At 40.0% G+C, this 19,362-nt stretch overlaps 1 protein-coding gene across 2 annotated transcripts in view; it reads right to left on the bottom strand.

The window, feature by feature from the left end:
• Window positions 1-19,362, bottom strand: part of ANKRD29 (ankyrin repeat domain 29) — a 338,553-nt gene that overhangs the window by 97,546 nt on the left and 221,645 nt on the right. The gene's annotated exons all lie outside the window — the stretch shown is intronic.

Here is a 19,362-nt window from a genome sequence, read left to right on the forward strand (position 1 = left end):
AATACTATTAATTTTCCGGAAATGCTCCCCCTTTTACCCCCCTCCTACAATTACTTAAAGCGGCTCTTGCCCGCTGTCCCTTACAATCATTATCCAAACCATAATGCTACCTATTCATACGTGAAGGTGTATCTACTATCTTACCTCACCATCTACTTTGGGCATCTTTCCCTTTCAGAGATAACTAGCTAATCTAACTCATAGAGCCCTCTGTATGACATATGACCCTCTCATAGGATATATAAATACTTACACCAACAACATACTATCGGCTAGATTTGGAGTTTTGTCGGTAACGACCCGAAAAACTAACGCCGGCTTTTTTCTGGCCGCACCATAAAAATAACTCTGGTATTGAGAGTCCACATAAAGGCTGCGTTAGGCTCCAAAAAAGGAGCGTAGAGCATTTTTAACGCAGCTTCAACTCTTAATACCAGAGTTGCTTACGGACGCGGCCAGCCTCAAAAACGTGCTCGTGCACGATTCCCCCATAGGAAACAATGGGGCTGTTTGAGCTGAAAAAAAACCTAACACCTGCAAAAAAGCCTCGTTCAGCTCTTAACGCAGCCCCATTGTTTGCTATGCGGAAACACTTCCTACGTCTGCACCTAACACTCTAACATGTAGCCCGAGTCTAAACACCCCTAACCTTACACTTATTAACCCCTATTCTGCCGCCCCCGCTATCGCTGACACCTGCATTTTATTTGTAACCCCTAATCTGCCGCTCCGTAAACCGCCGCTACTTACATTATCCCTATGTACCCCTAATCTGCTGCCCTAACATCGCCGACCCCTATATTATATTTATTAACCCCTAATCTGCCCCCCTCAACGTCGCCTCCACCTGCCTACACTTATTAACCCCTAATCTGCCGAGCGGACCGCACCGCTATTATAATAAAGTTATTAACCCCTAATCCGCCTCACTAACCCTATAATAAATAGTATTAACCCCTAATCTGCCCTCCCTAACATCGCCGACACCTAACTTCAATTATTAACCCCTAATCTGACGACCGGACCTCACCGCTATTCTAATAAATGGATTAACCCCTAAAGCTAAGTCTAACCCTAACACTAACACCCCCCTAAATTAAATATAATTTTAATCTAACGAAATTAATTAACTCTTATTAAATAAATTATTCCTATTTAAAGCTAAATACTTACCTGTAAAATAAACCCTAATATAGCTACAATATAAATTATAATTACATTGTAGCTATTTTAGGATTAATATTTATTTTACAGGCAACTTTGTAATTATTTTAACCAGGTACAATAGCTATTAAATAGTTAAGAACTATTTAATAGCTAAAATAGTTAAAATAATTACAAAATTACCTGTAAAATAAATACTAACCTAAGTTACAATTAAACTATCAATAAATTAATTAAATAAACTACCTACAATTACCTACAATTAACCTAACACTACACTATCAATAAATTAAATACAATTCCTACAAATAAATACAATTAAATAAACTAGCTAAAGTACAAAAAATAAAAAAGAACTAAGTTACAAAAAATAAAAAAATATTTACAAACATAAGAAAAATATTACAACAATTTTAAACTAATTACACCTACTCTAAGCCCCCTAATAAAACAACAAAGCCCCCAAAATAAAAAAAATGCCCTACCCTATTCTAAATTACTAAAGTTAAAAGCTCTTTTACCTTACCAGCCCTGAACAGGGCCCTTTGCGGGGCATGCCCCAAGAAATTCAGCTCTTTTGCCTGTAAAAAAAAAACATACAATACCCCCCCCAACATTACAACCCACCACCCACATACCCCTAATCTAACCCAAACCCCCCTTAAATAAACCTAACGCTAAGCCCCTGAAGATCATGCTACCTTGTCTTCACCTCACCAGGTATCACCGATCCGTCCTGGCTCCAAAATCTTCATCCAACCCAAGCGGCGATCCATCATCCGGTGGCTGAAGAGGTCCAGAAGAGGCTCCAAAGTCTTCATCCTATCCGGGACCGGCAACCATCTTGATCCAAGCGGCATCTTCTATCTTCATCCGATGAAGACCGGCTCCATCCTGAAGACCTCAGCCAATCGGATTGAACTTGATTCTGATTGGCTGATTCCATCAGCCAATCAGAATATTCCTACCTTAATTCCGATTGGCTGATAGAATCCTATCAGCCAATCGGAATTCGAGGGACGCCATCTTGGATGACGTCCCTTAAAGGAACCGTCATTCTTCATTTGGACGTCGCCGGAAGAAGATAGGTCCGCGGTGGAGGTCTTCAGGATGGAGCCGGTCGTCATCGGATGAAGATAGAAGATGCCGCTTGGATCAAGATGGTTGCCGGTCCGGATCGCCTCTTCTTCCCGGATAGGATGAAGACTTTGGAGCCTCTTCTAGACCTCTTCAGCCACCGGATGATGGATCGCCAACCCCCGCTTGGGTTGGATGAAGATTTTGGAGCCAGGACGGATCGGTGATACCTGGTGAGGTGAAGACAAGGTAGGATGATCTTCAGGGGCTTAGTGTTAGGTTTATTTAAGGGGGGTTTGGGTTAGATTAGGGGTATGTGGGTGGTGGGTTGTAATGTTGGGGGGGGTATTGTATGTTTTTTTTTTACAGGCAAAAGAGCTGAATTTCTTGGGGCATGCCCCGCAAAGGGCCCTGTTCAGGGCTGGTAAGGTAAAAGAGCTTTTAACTTTAGTAATTTAGAATAGGGTAGGGCATTTTTTATTTTGGGGGGCTTTGTTGTTTTATTAGGGGGCTTAGAGTAGGTGTAATTAGTTTAAAATTGTTGTAATATTTTTCTTATGTTTGTAAATATTTTTTTATTTTTTGTAACTTAGTTCTTTTTTATTTTTTGTACTTTAGCTAGTTTATTTAATTGTATTTATTTGTAGGAATTGTATTTAATTAATTTATTGATAGTGTAGTGTTAGGTTAATTGTAGGTAATTGTAGGTAGTTTATTTAATTAATTTATTGATAGTTTAATTGTAACTTAGGTTAGTATTTATTTTACAGGTAATTTTGTAATTATTTTAACTATTTTAGCTATTAAATAGTTCTTAACTATTTAATAGCTATTGTAACTGGCTAAAATAATTACAAAGTTACCTGTAAAATAAATATAAATCCTAAAATAGCTGTAATATAATTATAATTTATATTGTAGCTATATTAGGATTTATTTTACAGGTAAGTATTTAGCTTTAAATAGGAATAATTTATTTAATAAGAGTTAATTAATTTCGTTAGATGTAAATTATATTTAACTTAGGGGGGTGTTAGTGTTAGGGTTAGACTTAGCTTTAGGGGTTAATACATTTATTAGAGTAGCGGTGAGCTCCAGTCGGCAGATTAGGGGTTAATAATTGAAGTTAGGTGTCGGCGATGTTAGGGAGGGCAGATTAGGGGTTAATACTATTTATTATAGGGTTAGTGAGGCGGATTAGGGGTTAATAACTTTATTATAGTAGCGCTCAGGTCCGCTCGGCAGATTAGGGGTTAATAAGTGTAGGCAGGTGGAGGCGACATTGAGGGGGGCAGATTAGGGGTTAATAAATATAATATAGGGGTCGGCGGTGTTAGGGGCAGCAGATTAGGGGTACATAAGGATAACGTAGGTGGCGGCGCTTTGCGGTCGGCAGATTAGGGGTTAATAAGTGTAGGCAGATGGAGGCGACGTTGAGGGGGGCAGATTAGGGGTTAATAAATATAATACAGGGGTCGGCGGTGTTAGGGAGAGCAGATTAGGGGTACATAAGGATAACGTAGGTGGCGGTCGGCAGATTAGGGGTTAAAAATTTTTATTCGAGTGGCGGCGATGTGGGGGGACCTCGGTTTAGGGGTACATAGGTAGTTTATGGGTGTTAGTGTACTTTAGAGTACAGTAGTTAAGAGCTTTAGAAACTGGCGTTAGCCCAGAAAGCTCTTAACTACTGACTTTTTTCCTGCGGCTGGAGTTTTGTCGTTAGATGTCTAACGCTCACTTCAGAAACGACTCTAAATACCGGAGTTAGAAAAATCCAATTGAAAAGATAGGATACGCAATTGACGTAAGGGGATCTGCGGTATGGAAAAGTCACGGCTGAAAAGTGAGCGTTAGACCCTATTTTGAGTGACTCCAAATACCGGCGGTAGCCTAAAACCAGCGTTAGGAGCCTCTAACGCTGGTTTTCACGGCTACCGACAAACTCCAAATCTAGGCCTATGATTCTTTATTCTTTGCCTATGGTTTATAGAAAAAGAGGTATCAAACACTTACATGCAGTTTACTTAGCTACTATTCATTTTTTTTTTGTTTTTTTGGTTGTTCAGACAACATAGAAATGTTATATTTATGTTATTGTCATCTTTTGATAGCTGAAATGATCACCTGACCTTTTTTTTTAATTTCTGCATGTAAACTGGTTATTTGTTGTCACAGTGTCTACCTGCCTCAATAAAAAATGTTTATAAAAAAATAAATAAATACAAACTTGCCTGTAAAACAAAAATAAACCCTAATATAGCTACAATGTAACTATTAGTGATATTGTAGCTATCTTAGGGTTTATTTTATAGGTATTTATTTTTAAATAGGAATTATTTAGTTAATAATATTAATATTTATTCAGATTTATTGTAATTATATTTAAGTTAGGGGGTGTTAGGGTTAGACTTAGGTTTAGTTGTTAATACATTTAGTATAGTGGCGGCGACGTTGGGGGCGGCAGATTAGGGGTTAATAAATGTAGGTAGGTGGCGGCGATGTTAGGGATGGCAGATTAGGGGTTAATAATATTTAAATAGTGTTTGCGAGGCGGGAGTGCGGCGGTTTAGGGGTTAATATGTTTATTATAGTGGCGGCGACGTTGGGGGCGGCAGAGTAGGGTTTAATAAGTGTAGGTAGGTTGCTGCGACATTGGGGATGGCAGATTAGGGGTTAATAAATATAATGTAGGTGTCGGCAATGTTGGGGCAGCAGATTAGGGGTTAATAAGTATAATGTAGGTGGTGGCGGTGTCCGGAGTGGCAGATTAGGGGTTAATAAGATTAATTTAGGTGGCTGCGATGTTAGGGACGGCAGATTAGGGGTTAATAATATTTAACTAGTGTTTGCGAGGCGGGAGTCCCATAGAAAAAAGGGTTTATGAAGTTTAAGTCGTTTTGTGGTAAGGCCAAAGAAGTGTGCGGTGCCCATAAACCTACAAGACTCGTAATAGCAGCGGTAGTGAAAAAACAGCGTTAGGACCTGCTTAGGAGGCTGCTTTTTCAGCCTAACGCACAACTCGTAATCTAGCCGAAGGTTTTCCTATGTTTCACTATAAATAATGAAATGTACCTGTATATACACTGAAATTTTGCAGAAACGTATATGCACTTACGTTTGGTTATTATGAGTCACTGATTTGTTTGCACACGGGCAGCCATGATTGGCTGTGACTGAGGGGGAGTGTCACAAAGATCTTTAAAAAGCCACAGTTTACAGCAGTTGTTTGTCAGAGGAAGGGACTGTTTGTGTCCCGAAACGTCACAATAAAGGATTTATTTTTGTCACAGTTGACTGAAGTCCAGTGAGTGCTTATTTCTACATTCTGAATCATCTTTTTATAGCACCCTGGCAGTTGATGAGAGCTTGTGAGAGTGCACACACCCTGGACTATATATATATATATATATATATATATATATATATATATATATATATATATATATATATATATATATATATATATATATATATATACATATCCATGTTTAGACACGCATCTGTATCTCAATGTTAAAGCACTTTGAGCCTTTATAACTTTTTTGTTCAATTTTTTTTTTTGTTATTTCTTTTTGAAAAAGAAGTGACAACAATTGGGCATGCGCAGGTCCCCTACGCAAATAGACACTTGAAAGAGGATCGGACACAATTGTCCAAAACAATCATAAACAATACGTTGTTATTTAAACAGTTCTCCACATAAGTAAGTATGAATATCATAACAGTAAAACATAAGATGCAAATGTGTGCTTAATATGATACCTTAAGTCTTATAAGGGTGGTAAGGGGGTAGAAGGAAGAGTGAAGGGGAACAGAGGAGGAGTGGGAGGGTGGGTAAGTAGAGGAGAGAAGCAGATCCTAGCTATCTCCTTAAGGAGGCCGTCCCAGTGGCAGGTACAGTTAAGTAATGTTTCAGTTAGTTGGTGGGAGGGTCCTGTGCTGTGGCAGATGGGCGCCGGGAGGTCTCATGTCTAGCTTTCCAGTCAGCCCATGCCATTTCAAACAGATCAGATTTATTTAGATCATAATATATAGCCTTCTCCCCAGTGTAGAGAAAGGCCATCGTACCTTCAATACCTCCCCATCTAGGGGGTAGTTCTTTTTTCCACACTCTAGCTATATTTGTTTTGATGAAGGAGAGTAGGTAGATACTTATTAAGCTATGGTGCTTAGTCAAGGTGTGTAAGCCCAGGTGTAGAAGGGCAGAGTCTGGGCTGTTGGGTACCCTAATTCCCATGTCGGTTAGGGCACGAAATCCCTTATCCCAGAGGGGTGTAATTTTGGGGCATTCCCACCAAGTATGTAACATATCCCCAGGAAGACCACAACCTCTCCAGCAAAGGGGGGAAGTGCCAGGAAACATTTTGGATAGCCGCGTTTAACAAGGTACCAGTGAGAGATGACTTTGTAATAAGTCTCGAACATAGTTATGCAGTGTAGTGATTTCTTCGTCAGTAGGATGGTTTTTGCCAGGTGTCAACTGGAATGTGAGTGTGTAAGAGTGCATCCCACCTGAGTAGGTTCATGGCTGGCTCGGAAGGCAAAGGGCCCTCTAGTTAATTTTAGTGTGTCGTCAGTGGTTTGACAAGCCTGTGACCCCCACACCAGATGGACACCCAAGGGGTAAGAGGGTGGGAGGAAGCGGGAGGAAGCTTTTGACTCTTAAAACTTTAAAATGTAGAATGGGGGGATGGGGGGGAATGTCTGCGCGAGATTCCAAGTGGGATAGCTCAATAAACCCATCTTGTTGGGTCGTAGACCAGAAGTCTGAGACCTGCCAAACCTCCAGTCGAGCCAATATATTAGGGTGAGTCTCCGCAAGTCCCATAAAAGACCCGCTACCAAGGTGATCGGGGAGGGGTAAGGGGCAATTAGCTGATGGTGTTGAATCCTATCTCAAACTGAGAGGCATTCTAGAATGACTGCGTTATGAATACTCAGAAATCTATGACAGTGCAATGGGGTCCAGATCAAATCAAAGGAAGACATTGGGGGGCAATGAGGCCTGCTCAATTTCCCTCCACCGGCAATTCTGGGAGTCTTACCCTGCCAGATAAAATTTATCTCACTCTGAAATTGCAGCAAGAGATGCATGGGGATCTTAATTGGGAGGCATCGAAAAAGATAAGTGAGTTTCAGGAGAAAGGACATTTTAAGGGAGGCTTAGCGCCCCATCCAGGAGATAGACCTGTGATCCCATGTGTGTTTAAGGGTACACAATTCCATCAGGAGGGGTAGATAATTATCTTTGACCATTTGTGCTACACTATTGGATATCCGCACACCTAGATGAGTGATCTGTTCACTTGTCCACTTAAAATTAAATTTATCCTTCAATTTAAGGATATAGTCCTGAGTGTATCCCCACCAATAAATCTCAGTCTTGGAGACATTGAGTTTGTAAAAAGAGAGGTCCCTAAAGGCCTGTAAGATATCCAAGAGCCTAGGTATCGTGCTGGAAGGATCTGCCGAGAAAATAGTGATATCGTCCGCAAACAAGGTGATTTTATGTTTGGTACTCGATAACTCGATAACATAATTCCCTGCATATCTTTGTCTAAATGAATTCGCTCTGCCAAGGGTTCTACCGCTAGGGCAAATAGCAGGGGGGACAAAGGACACCCCTGCCTGGTGCCATTCGAAATTCGAAAGGGAGGGGAGTAGAAACCTAAGCCCCTTACCCTTGCTGTCAGAGTGGAGTATAGGCTTGGATAGCCTGACAAATTATAGTGGGAAATTTGAATACTTTTAAAGTTTCCCATATGTAGGCCCAGCGAACACGATCAAACACCTTCTCGGCATCCAAAGGGATGACTGAGAAAGGCTTATGAATCCTAGTGGGTTAATTAGACTCGTTAAAAGTTTACAGACTCGATTCGCTAGCAGCTTAGAGTATATTTTGACATCTACATTGATCAAAGAGATCGGTCTGTAGCTAGAGCAACAAGAGGGGTCTTTGTTCAGTTTAGGTATCGTGGCCTCTAAGAATACCTCTCTGAAGTGTCCCTCACCTCCCGCAAAGTCAAAAAACCTCAACAGTAGGGGGGGTAATTCATGAAGATAAGTCTTCTAAATTAGGGCAGGGAATCCATCCAGCCCAGGGGCCTTGAAGGGCTTTAGGCGTTTGACCGTATGTTTAAGTTCTATCAGTGTAAATGGGGCCGTCAGTGAGTCTTGTTGGTCAGATGTAAGTGTTGGGAGATTCAGACTAGCCAGAAACTGCCTGATGGTATGAATGGGGGCTGGTTGTGATTTTTCTTCGGTTTCAATATTATATCGCTTGGAATAGTAGTTTGCAAACGTTTCCCCTATCAAAGATGGTGTATTGAGTGTTTTGTGGATATACTGAATACAGTGTATTCGGGAAGCGTATGTTTATGTCGTAATTTGTTAGCTAGCATGGTATCGGCCCTATTACCTTTGTGGTAGAAGAGCTGCTTTAGCTTGGCAAGAGTGTACTGGGCATAGTTTCAACTGATTAATGTGTTCTCTAATGACAGTGATTTGTGATGTGATACAATCAGTAACACTAAGGGTGTGTTACTACTAGGGGGCGCACAGGACCTTATATGATTATTATGTAAATAGGCTAAGAGAGAAGAGAACAAGATATTACATATAATAACTATAATAAAATATACTATACGGAATAATGTAAACAAAAATGAAACAATTCTTATAAATATGGGACTATGAGAAACATAGGATACAACACAAATAATAACAAATACAGTAATAAGAAATTCCTGAAAGGTTCTTATCTGGAAATGCTGTCTTCTTCTGCAATGTTATATAGATGGTAAATGTCCCAATTGGGGTGGGTATAGTCTCAAATGATGAATGTGATCAAATACCAGGATGATCAATGATCAGGAACACAGATGATGACTGGAGTCAGCTGCTTTGTCAGGGAAATCAGGATCTAAGAGCAAGTTTTCTCTGTGAAAAAAATCACAAAAAGACAAAGGCGCCTCCTAGTGTAATACAGTTGGTGAAAGAGATTTGATAGGTAATCAAAAAGGTACTCACAAGTGGAGCAGCACCCAATTGTGCTAAATCAAACAGACTGGGATCTCACAGTGTCCCAGCTCACTGACACTGCAAGGAAACTGGTTTCTCCAATGTCTTGCCGGACTGACAGAGCTCAGACTCTCACAAAGAGGTTTACATAAAACCAAATTTTATTAATAAAATAAAAATCTCAGTGTCTCATGACACTAGATATTAAAAGAACAAGCAACGCGTTTCTCAGACTGCTGTATGATAAGACCTTGTTCACAAGATTGGATAGACTCATTATGTTAACCCTCATGTGTATATATGTGTGTGTATGTGTGTATATATGTATATGTGTATGTGTGTATGTGTATATATATATATATATATATATATGTATTTATGTGTGTGTATGTATATATACTCATTCTCATGATTAATTTTTTAAAATGTTTTTAGATGTTTAGAGATTGTTATTCTATTTTGTTTATTATGTCAGTGGTTATATTGAGACCAATTAGGTCTTAGTACACCTGGTTGGGTGTGTCAGGTGTTAATGAACTGGGATTGGTCATATGTTTTTATTTAAGCCAGTACTCTCATTGTATCAATAGAAGCCTGATGAAACAGACAGCAGTCTGAGAAACGCGTTGCTTGTTCTTTTAATATCTAGTGTCATGAGACACTGAGATTTTTATTTTTTTAATAAAATTTGGTTTTATGTAAACCTCTTTGTGAGAGTCTGAGCTCTGTCAGTCCGGCAAGACATTGGAGAAACCAGTTTCCTTGCAGTGTCAGTGAGCTGGGACACTGTGAGATCCCAGTCTGTTTGATTTAGCACAATTGGGTGCTGCTCCACTTGTGAGTACCTTTTTGATTACCTATCAAATCTCTTTCACCAACTGTATTACACTAGGAGGCGCCTTTGTCTTTTTGTGATTTTTTTCACAGAGAAAACTTGCTCTTAGATTTGTGATGTGATGCCTACAGTGATATAAGCCCAATTAGTAGACTCTAAATTTCGAAGCTTAGTGTGTGCCTGCGTCAGTGTGAGTCCGGCCAGCTTTCTCAGGTGGGCTTGCTTTCGAATAATAAGTCCTCTAATTGTTGCTTTAATGGCACCCCAGAGGATATCATCTGAACTGTGCACATTGTCATTCTGTCTAATAAGCTCATATTTTGTCTTAGTTCATCCCGAAATGGGATGTCTACCAAAATGTGCCTTGGAAGGCACCAACTTGTTCTGGGTGGTGGGTTGTCAGAGGGGCTATGACTAAGTCGTGATAAGACCAGGAGCTGAGGGAAATGCAGGTATGAGATATCGAGTCAAGGGTCTCCGTGTGGCAAAAAATGTGGTCTAACCGGGAATAGGATTTGTGCGGATGGGAGTAGTGGGTGTAGTCTCTCCCTCTAGTATGCAGCAATCTCCAGATGTCAAAATAGCCAAAATGTGTCATTACCATCCTGAACTGGGCAGAAGTGTGGTCAGCATGTGGATTGTTCCTGCCCCTGGTCTCTGTCTTACGGTCAACTTTGGGTTCCCAAACCATATTGAAGTTCCCTGCCAAAAAGACCCTGCCCTGTCTATATTTATCCACTACTTGTAATATCTTTCTAAGTTATGTTGGTTGACGAGAGTTGGGCAAGTATATTGACACCAATGTGTGGAGCACATGATCCAGCCTACAAACCAAGATAGTGTATCTGTCCTGCGGGTTTCTAAGCACCTGTATCTGTTCATAGGCAACCCTATTATGTATCAAAATAGCTGTACCCCTGGCTTTCTTACTAAACAGGGAATGTTCCAAATTCGTGTAAGAACAAGAGTGGAAACTTAGGGGGGCGCCTATCTGCCAATGAGTCTCCTGCAAGAAGACCACGTCTGGGTTATGGAATTTAAGGGAGCGAGCCAGAAGGCTCCTCTTAAACGGGGAGTTGAGGCCCCTTACGTTGTGGGTGAGAAGTCTGAGGCGGTTTGTCGTCATTGTCTGATTTTGAGCATTAACTCGAGAGAGGGAGGGCGAAACGGAAACCATTTCAGGATTATCTTCTAGGCAGTGGAAGATGAGGGAGGAGAGATAGAAAAGAAGGGAGGGGGAGGAGAGGGAAGGGGCAATCAGTCAAGTTCTTAAGTCAAGGTGATGTATTAAGAATTGAGGTGGAAATAGTCCACCTGGGTGGAACCCTGGAGTGGGCTATCCTATATGGGGGGTGAGCTAAACGCAATAAAGGGGTTGTAGGACCAGAACATTCCACATGTATGGAAATCTAGTCATGTGAATGGTCGTTGGTGTCTGTCAACCTAAGGAATGTATAAAAATAAGGAAACATTTGTTCAGAAACAACAACAACAAAATAACAATACATTGAAATATCAGCAATGCTATCATTATTATTATCCTCCCTCCTTAGAGGCTATGAGCTTTTAACCTATGCCGTGCCAGCCCCGTACCATAATTTAACATGCACAACATCAAACAGAATAAATAGGAAAGAAAAAACTGAACAAACTTGTCTGAACTAATGGGGCATTTTATTAGCCGTGTGTGATTTAAGGGCCTCATATCATTCCTGTGCAACTTCCAGAATTAACTGAGGTAGTAAGATTCCTTGGAGGGAGTCAATACTGTCCTACAATAAGACATTGTGGTCAGGGAGGGAGTGCATGGGGTCGCTGAGAGTCCTGCGGCTGCTGCATTTTAAACCTTTTAGGTCTTTGATCTTTGCCTGAACATTCCGGGGCAGTCGCCCGCAGTTTTGCTCAGGCAGGAGGAGGTTCTTGTAGGTTATCGACTGCTAGTCTCCATTGCGTGAGCAAAGTGGTCCCCTGGGCCAGGGTGGATACAGTATGTGTCTGATTATCCCTGGAAATTATCAGTTTGGTCGGGCATCCGCATCTGTATTTAATACCTACCCGTCTAAGTGCCACAGTGACTGGTTGGTACAATCTCCTGTGTTGCAGTGTGTACGTCGATAGGTCAGGCAACAATTGGACATCGTTAAACTTCTCTGGCATATGCGGTTTGTGAAAGGCAGCCTGCATGAGCTTATCTTTGAAGAGAAGCTATGGAAGCAGACGATGACAGGGCTCTATGGGCTCTTTCCATGGTAGTAGTCATGCCCGCAGTACGGGCCAATAACTCGCTAAAGAGCTAATTTAGATAGCTCTGAAGCTCAGCAGGTACGATATCTTCTGGTATCCCTCTGAATCTGACATTGTTCCTGCGGGCTCGGTCTTCAACATTCACCAGCTTAAACTCAAGTTGGCTTAGTTGATCTGAAAGTGCTTCTTAGTACGCTAAGAGATTAGTTTAATCGGTGGTAATGTCATCTTCTTTTCTCTCCAGGGAGTCAACCCTTTCCCCAATTTCTGAGATGTCTTTTTAAGCTCAGGGTGGCTTCCGTGATGAAGTGTTGGGATTGATGAAGTGTTGGGATTGAGAGGACAGTGAGGTATCAGGTTGGGATCCCTCACCCAGGGATTCTGATTCACTCAGACCATCATTTGAGTCCTCCTCCGGTTCCTTGGGTGGCTGTGTGAAATGGTCTAGAACCGTTTTTTAATGGGCCCAGGGGGTTTTGAGTGTCATCTGGAAGTATGAGGCATTCTCAAATGCAATGGGGAAGCAAACAAATAAGAGAGGCTTATGTGCAGGGTATATGTATATGCAAAGGCACAGGACAGCTATCCCTCAGGTTGACAGAATAATTGTAAGATCAGAAATTACTGAGCATTAGCAAACTGGGAGTATGTGGCATTAACAGGCATGGGCTGTAGATACAAGATGTATAAAAATGTATGGGCACAGAGTGAGTATCCCTCATAGTGACAGAGTAAATGCCAAGGTAAAGTTTACTATGTACTAACATTCAGAGCTGGGCCAGGCAGCCCCCTCTGACCCCTACCCCCTCATGGCAGCGATCATTATAAGGACTGAAACTCTATCGGGTTTGGAATGTGCCAAAGAGTGCCACCCCGCAGTGGCAGGGATCGGCGAGGCCCCCGAGCACAGGCAAAAAACTATGGTGCCCAGTATTGTAGAACAATAACGGACCCCCTCTCAACTCAGGGAATATGGGATACCACCTGAAGAAAGGGGAAAAGGAAGAGGGAAGTGACCAGCTCAGACAAGCAGAGCCAGAAAGGGAGAGTTTTAAGTGGGCCCCACAATTTTCAATGTACACAGAAAAAGAGACATTTTAGTAAAACACACAGTGCAATTAGACCATATGGCATATGATGTAGCGGCAAGTAATACAAGCTTAAAGCCCTGTGGAAGTAAGGTCAGAGATTAAACAGTAGAATGACACTACACTTTGGGGCACTACCCCAAATGCAGTCCAGGGTAACTTGCTTAGAAGCAATTAGGGAAAAGTTCCTTAATGGCGTACTAATGCCACAAAAAAATCGTGTATGGCTTCTCTAAGGACCACTTCCAGAGACTCCACGGAGAGGGGGACCAAAATTTTAAGGGCTTTAGATTGACCCTAGTAAAGTAAGGGCAAGTCCAGGTTAGGGAAGGGCTAGAATCTGCGGGTCTCTTTACTATGGGGTATAGGCACTAGGTTCCCCATTGTAGGTGGTAGTTGAGTCAAGGGGGAGGGCAATGTTCCCAGTGGGGTAAATAAAATATGGGCCAAGGGGCAGGAAAGCTTTCCAGCATAAACTGTAGGATGAGGTGATCTGTACCCACCAAAAGGGTATAATAAGGAGGCAGATAAAGTACTGATAATGGTACTGTATTAGCGATGGCTGTATATAATATTTTTTGTGTCCCAGGCCCTGGGTAAATAAAAAGCCTTGGTGAGGGTCTATGTAAAGCAGTCTGGGGTGGCATAACAAATATAGCAAGACACAGTTCTCACCTAGTTCCTATGAGTTACCGGTACTCCAGGGCCTGCAGCACTTGCAGTGGTTGTAGGGTTAAGAGGCCTCGCCGGGTCGTCACAGAAGAGAAGGCAGGATACGGTCACACTGCAAGATCAATGGCAGTTTGTTTCCTGCCTTACCGAGACCTACTTGAGCGGTTCAGGACCTACAAGCCCCCTGGAAATGAAGAAGATAGCTGGGTTGTTTCCTCTTCTGATGGCTTCGTGGGCAGTATCGGCAGTGTCACTCACTTTCCAGAGGCCACAAGATGGCTGCGGTTCACGCCAAAAAGGGAAGCTGGCATGTACTAGGGCTTCCACCTAGAAGCTACGATCCCAAAGCTTCACAGCCAACCCTCTCCAGCTCCACACTCTCTTCCGGGGTTCCGACCTGTGCAGGGGAATCTCTCTAGCCCCCAAACTTGATCCGGCCAGCAATTGGCCTTCCCAGGTGGGTCACGACTCTTCGCACCTAAACCAGGTACTCTGGCATCTGTACTCACCTCTATCCATAGTAGCTTGTATCTTCTGCTCTGGAGCGGATCCCCGGCCCTCCAGAGCTTGGCGGGTGGCGTCCCAGCGATGTGCGCAGTTACGGCGCTGTTCTCAAGGTGGGTGGTTGAGTATATTACAGCCGAGAACTCTGAGCCCTCCTTCCGATCACAAATGGAGGTGAAGGAGGAAATGTGCAGGTTATGTCCGCACTAAAATTCTAAATTAGCCAAATTAACTTAATTAGAGGGTAATTTAACCTCTTTTTGGCAGTTTGAAGGCCGGAGCTCCAATGATGTGATGCTGCTCAGCACGGCAGTTAGCTCCGCCCCCTGTTCAATTTTTTTTAATACTTTTTATTAGATGGTGTTATTATGAGTATAGCTGTACTTTGTAATATATTTTTGATGTGTTTAGTGCAACTTTTTTGTTTTGCAAAACAGAGCTCTGAAGTCACGGTAACTTGATGCACGTTAACTTCAATTGCACACAAGCGATCTCGTTTACTTTCAGCTTGTAATACGAATAGAAAACCTGATGGGCCCAAACAGCCGCGATAAACCCTTATCACTCGCACATAATAGTTAACGTGCCACTCATAATCTGGCCCATAATCTGGTGTGATAGGAGGTATATGTCAGTCTCCCTATTATAATAATGTGCACCCTATTTTACCTGTTACAATATTTAACAAGTTGTGCAAACACCAAAACACTGACAAATGTTAAAAAAAAAATCTCTAACTTGTAAGCATGTCAGGTATACTGCATATAACTATTAACAGCAATATTGAAAGGATTGTTCTGCAATACTTAGTTGTAATAACTTATATTAAAAAAACACAAACAATAGTTGAAATAGTTTTGGTCAAATAAAATGAATGCTCACTTACATATTGTCTATCCTGTAAAAAATACAAATAAAAAGGTAAATAAATAGATGTCATTAAGAAAAATAAATCATTTTAAATTCAGCCAGTAGAGAATGCTGTGGGTCTATAGACAGGAACGTATTCTAGCAGTAAAGAGTGTAAAATACACACAAAATGTTCATCTGCTTTATAGTTTACAAATCATTGTTCTCAACTAGGTAATTTGCCTAGATTCCCATATCTGCAAACCGCATCTCTTTGTGGCCACAAGAGGCCACAAGAGTTATGTTTAAGATAATATTGATAGAACTGGATTGCCCACATTAGAATATGTCAACACATGAAAACCTGTAAGAAACAGGCATTTCTGCTGGTAATTTATAGCATTGTATTATTGCAATATTGCTTGCATAGAACTATGGTCTATCTTTCATTGCTCTTGTAAGCTGGTAACATAAACGACTCCTTAAAGGGATAGGAAAGTACAAATTAAACTTGCATAATTCAGATAGAGCATGTCATTTTAAGACACTTTTAAGTTCACTTCTATTTTAAAATGTGCTTTGTTCTCTTAGTACCCCTTGTTGAAAAGAATAAGCACATATCCTACACTAGTGGGAGATAGCTGCTGATTGGCACCTGCACACATTTGTCTCTTGTGATTGGCTAACTACATGTGTTCAGCTAGCTGCCAGTGTTCCTTTTCGAAAGGATAACACAAAAAATTAAGCAAATTTGATAATAGAAGTAAATTGAAAAGTTGATTAAAATTGTTTGCTGTATACGATTCACAAAATACATTTTTGGGATTTCCTGTCCCTTTAAACTTTAATGTAGATATTTATTGTCACCACCAGTTCCCACATAGTTTACAACAACAATGGAGACTAGAGGCCCAATGATCTAATGGTCTCTTCTTAGGTGAGATGATCTAAAATGTTTCGTCAGTATGCAAAACACAAATTTTATCTTGAGACATGTTTATGCCACTATGTAGTGTTCTTTATGTGAAGGATTGACTCCTATATTACAATATAAGGTCTAAAAAAAATCCAAAATATTTGGTGTAATTTCTCTCCATCCCGGTGAGTTTTTGATCATAACCTATGCTTTAATCTCTAAAGCAGCTATACACTACTGGGATCTAGGCCAACACATCTGTTGAGCCAATGACACCAGTCATATGAGTGTAGTTTCTGATCCTGAGCCTACCTAGGTATGCTTTCAATGAAGGATACCAAGAAAAAAAAAAGTAAATTTGGTAATAGAAGTAAATGGAAAAATCTCTTAAAATGAAGTGCTCTGTCTGAACCATGAAGGTTTAATTCGACTTGTACGTCTTTATCCATTTCCTTCCGTTTACTACATGTTTATGTTGTTTAAACACTTTAAACACAAAGTATAAACGAACATTCTGATGATTACAAGACATTCCTGTTGTGTTGCTATAGAATAACATACAAGTTGTGACGTTTTTAAAACAAATAAACATCCTTTTTATTGCCATTCTTTTTTAATAGCCAAACTGCACCAATTTTAAAAGACACACTAGGAAAGCTCTCATAATTATGTTTGATTGTAGCCCACACCTAGAAATCCCCTTAACATAACTTTATTTCATATTTTTAAAATTATTCTTTCTGTTTTCAAGCATCCAATTCCTCTCCTTTACACCATTTTTACCCTGTAGGTTTTACATCTTCATCGGTTTAAACAAACACACAAGTTACTCTTGAGTTTTCTAACATTTCTAACCTTTATTCCTACTGCTTTGTCTACATTTAAAAGGGTTTCAAAGAGAGAGGATTAGCCCTGGATGTCTCCTTCTCTCCACAGCAAGATAGTTCTTAGGAGTTCTCTTTTATCACCACCATTGGTAACTTTTCTTATTTTAATTTCTACATTTATGTAAATCAACCACAAAGACTCTTTTTTGTCCTTCATTCTGGTTTCAGAAAAGGACAGATGTCTTCTAAGACTTTTTTTGCCAATTGACATAACCCTTATCGCTATGAACTCAAGAAGAGGTCCCCACTTTTTAAGGTAAAGCAGTTTATTCTAGACATGTGCAAATTAAAATACTGCTGAATTTATTCGGATGGCTATGGATTACACTAGTATTGTACAGTAAATGAGGTTATACTACTCTGCTATGGGTTACACCTAATATACAGTACATAATACTAGTCTAATACATAGCACACATACCGAAATTCCGAATTTCCGAACCGAATCAAACCGAATCCAGCCTAATTTTTTCGAAACCGAATGAATCCGAAACAAATCCGAAATGAATTCATTCGATGTTTTCCGAATTCAAATCGATCCGAAATGAAATTTGAAAAACTCTGAATCGATCCGAACCAAACCAAAACATGCACATATCTAGTTTATTCTGTGAGACACAAGGCCTTATTATGGACCAGTAATATTGAAGCCAGAACCAATTATGTAAGAAATTCATGTGGCCTTCTTGCAGGCAGGTATTTCCTAAAACCTAGACAAGGATCATCTCATGTCAGTGCCTCCCTAGTTTGTACTAAATCACCAGTAGAAACATGTTAACAAGAGAATATAAGTGAAATAAGATTATTAATTATGTTTTTATAACATATAAATACTGGTCCTGGCACAATTAACTGTAATAATAATAATGAAGGGCAATACTTTCAACTTCAAATGGGTCTTAGGTTGGGTATTTGTTAATTGATAATAAATGGCTATAGAGTGTGCATATAGGGGGAAAGAATGAGTTCTTAATAATTTGGAGTAATATTTCAACTAATGTTACCATTCCAAATATGAAATCATCCAAATATTTACAACAACTAATGATAACATAGCATAGATACCAGGTATACTATGTGCCTGATGATCTAAACCTATCTGCTCTGGTGAGATGATCAAATATATCTCTTCAGTACCGTGAGGTCCCTCAAAAAGGTTTTTTTTTTCTTCTTGAGGGTTGTTTACCTCTCTATGCAGAGTTCTGGATGTGAAACAGAGACATCTACATTGCAAAATAATGCTAAAAAAAGCCTCCAAAGATTTGGCAAGGTTTCTCTCCATGCCAGCGAGTTTTAGCTCATCAGGCACTCTGGCAGGGAGGGGCTAAAGAAAATAATGACAAACTGTGAGTCTATGAAAATGAATTTTATAATATTGAACGTTTCCTGAGAATATTTTCAAGAATGTTGATTTGGGGATTCTTGAATTGTCCCTCTTGAATCTAGAGTTGGAAAAATAATTTGAATGTAACACTTGATTTAAAGACGATAATTAAAAAAAAAAAAGTAAAATTCAACTTATATTTATTAAAATGTTTATTTATATTAAACTTATATTGAATCAGTTGTGGAACAACCAACATTTGAATGCTGTATTACTTTTATTCAGATTCAAACAATGATTCCCACAGACTTCTGTTGTAAGCACTGGTGTAAGCATATGGCTGTAAGAATAAACATGAATTTGGAGGAAATCAAATGTTCAATCAGATGTTCAATGGTTCTTAACAGTCTTTCAGTTTATTTGAATGGACTAATAAAAAGTAGCCAACATATGTACAGTAAATCCATAAAAAAATTAATGTGGTCGATATTTGATGTTTAAATAAAGTTATGAAATTCATTCTCTACCCAAGATGTCTCACATATATTTTAGTTAATACATTAGTCCATTTTTGGGGGGGTTTGTGTAAAGTTAGGATATAAGCAACACATGAACCTAGTGTACTTTAAAGGGATAGTAAACACCAACAATGTTATTGTTTAAAAAGATAGATAATCCCTTTATTACCGATTCCACAATTTTCCATAACCAACACTGTTATATAAATATACTTTTTACCTCTGTAATTATCTTGTATCTAAGCTTTTGCAGACTGCCTCCTT

Source organism: Bombina bombina, chromosome 5 (assembly GCF_027579735.1).
Source record: "Bombina bombina isolate aBomBom1 chromosome 5, aBomBom1.pri, whole genome shotgun sequence".
In the NCBI taxonomy this organism is placed as follows: domain Eukaryota; kingdom Metazoa; phylum Chordata; class Amphibia; order Anura; family Bombinatoridae; genus Bombina; species Bombina bombina.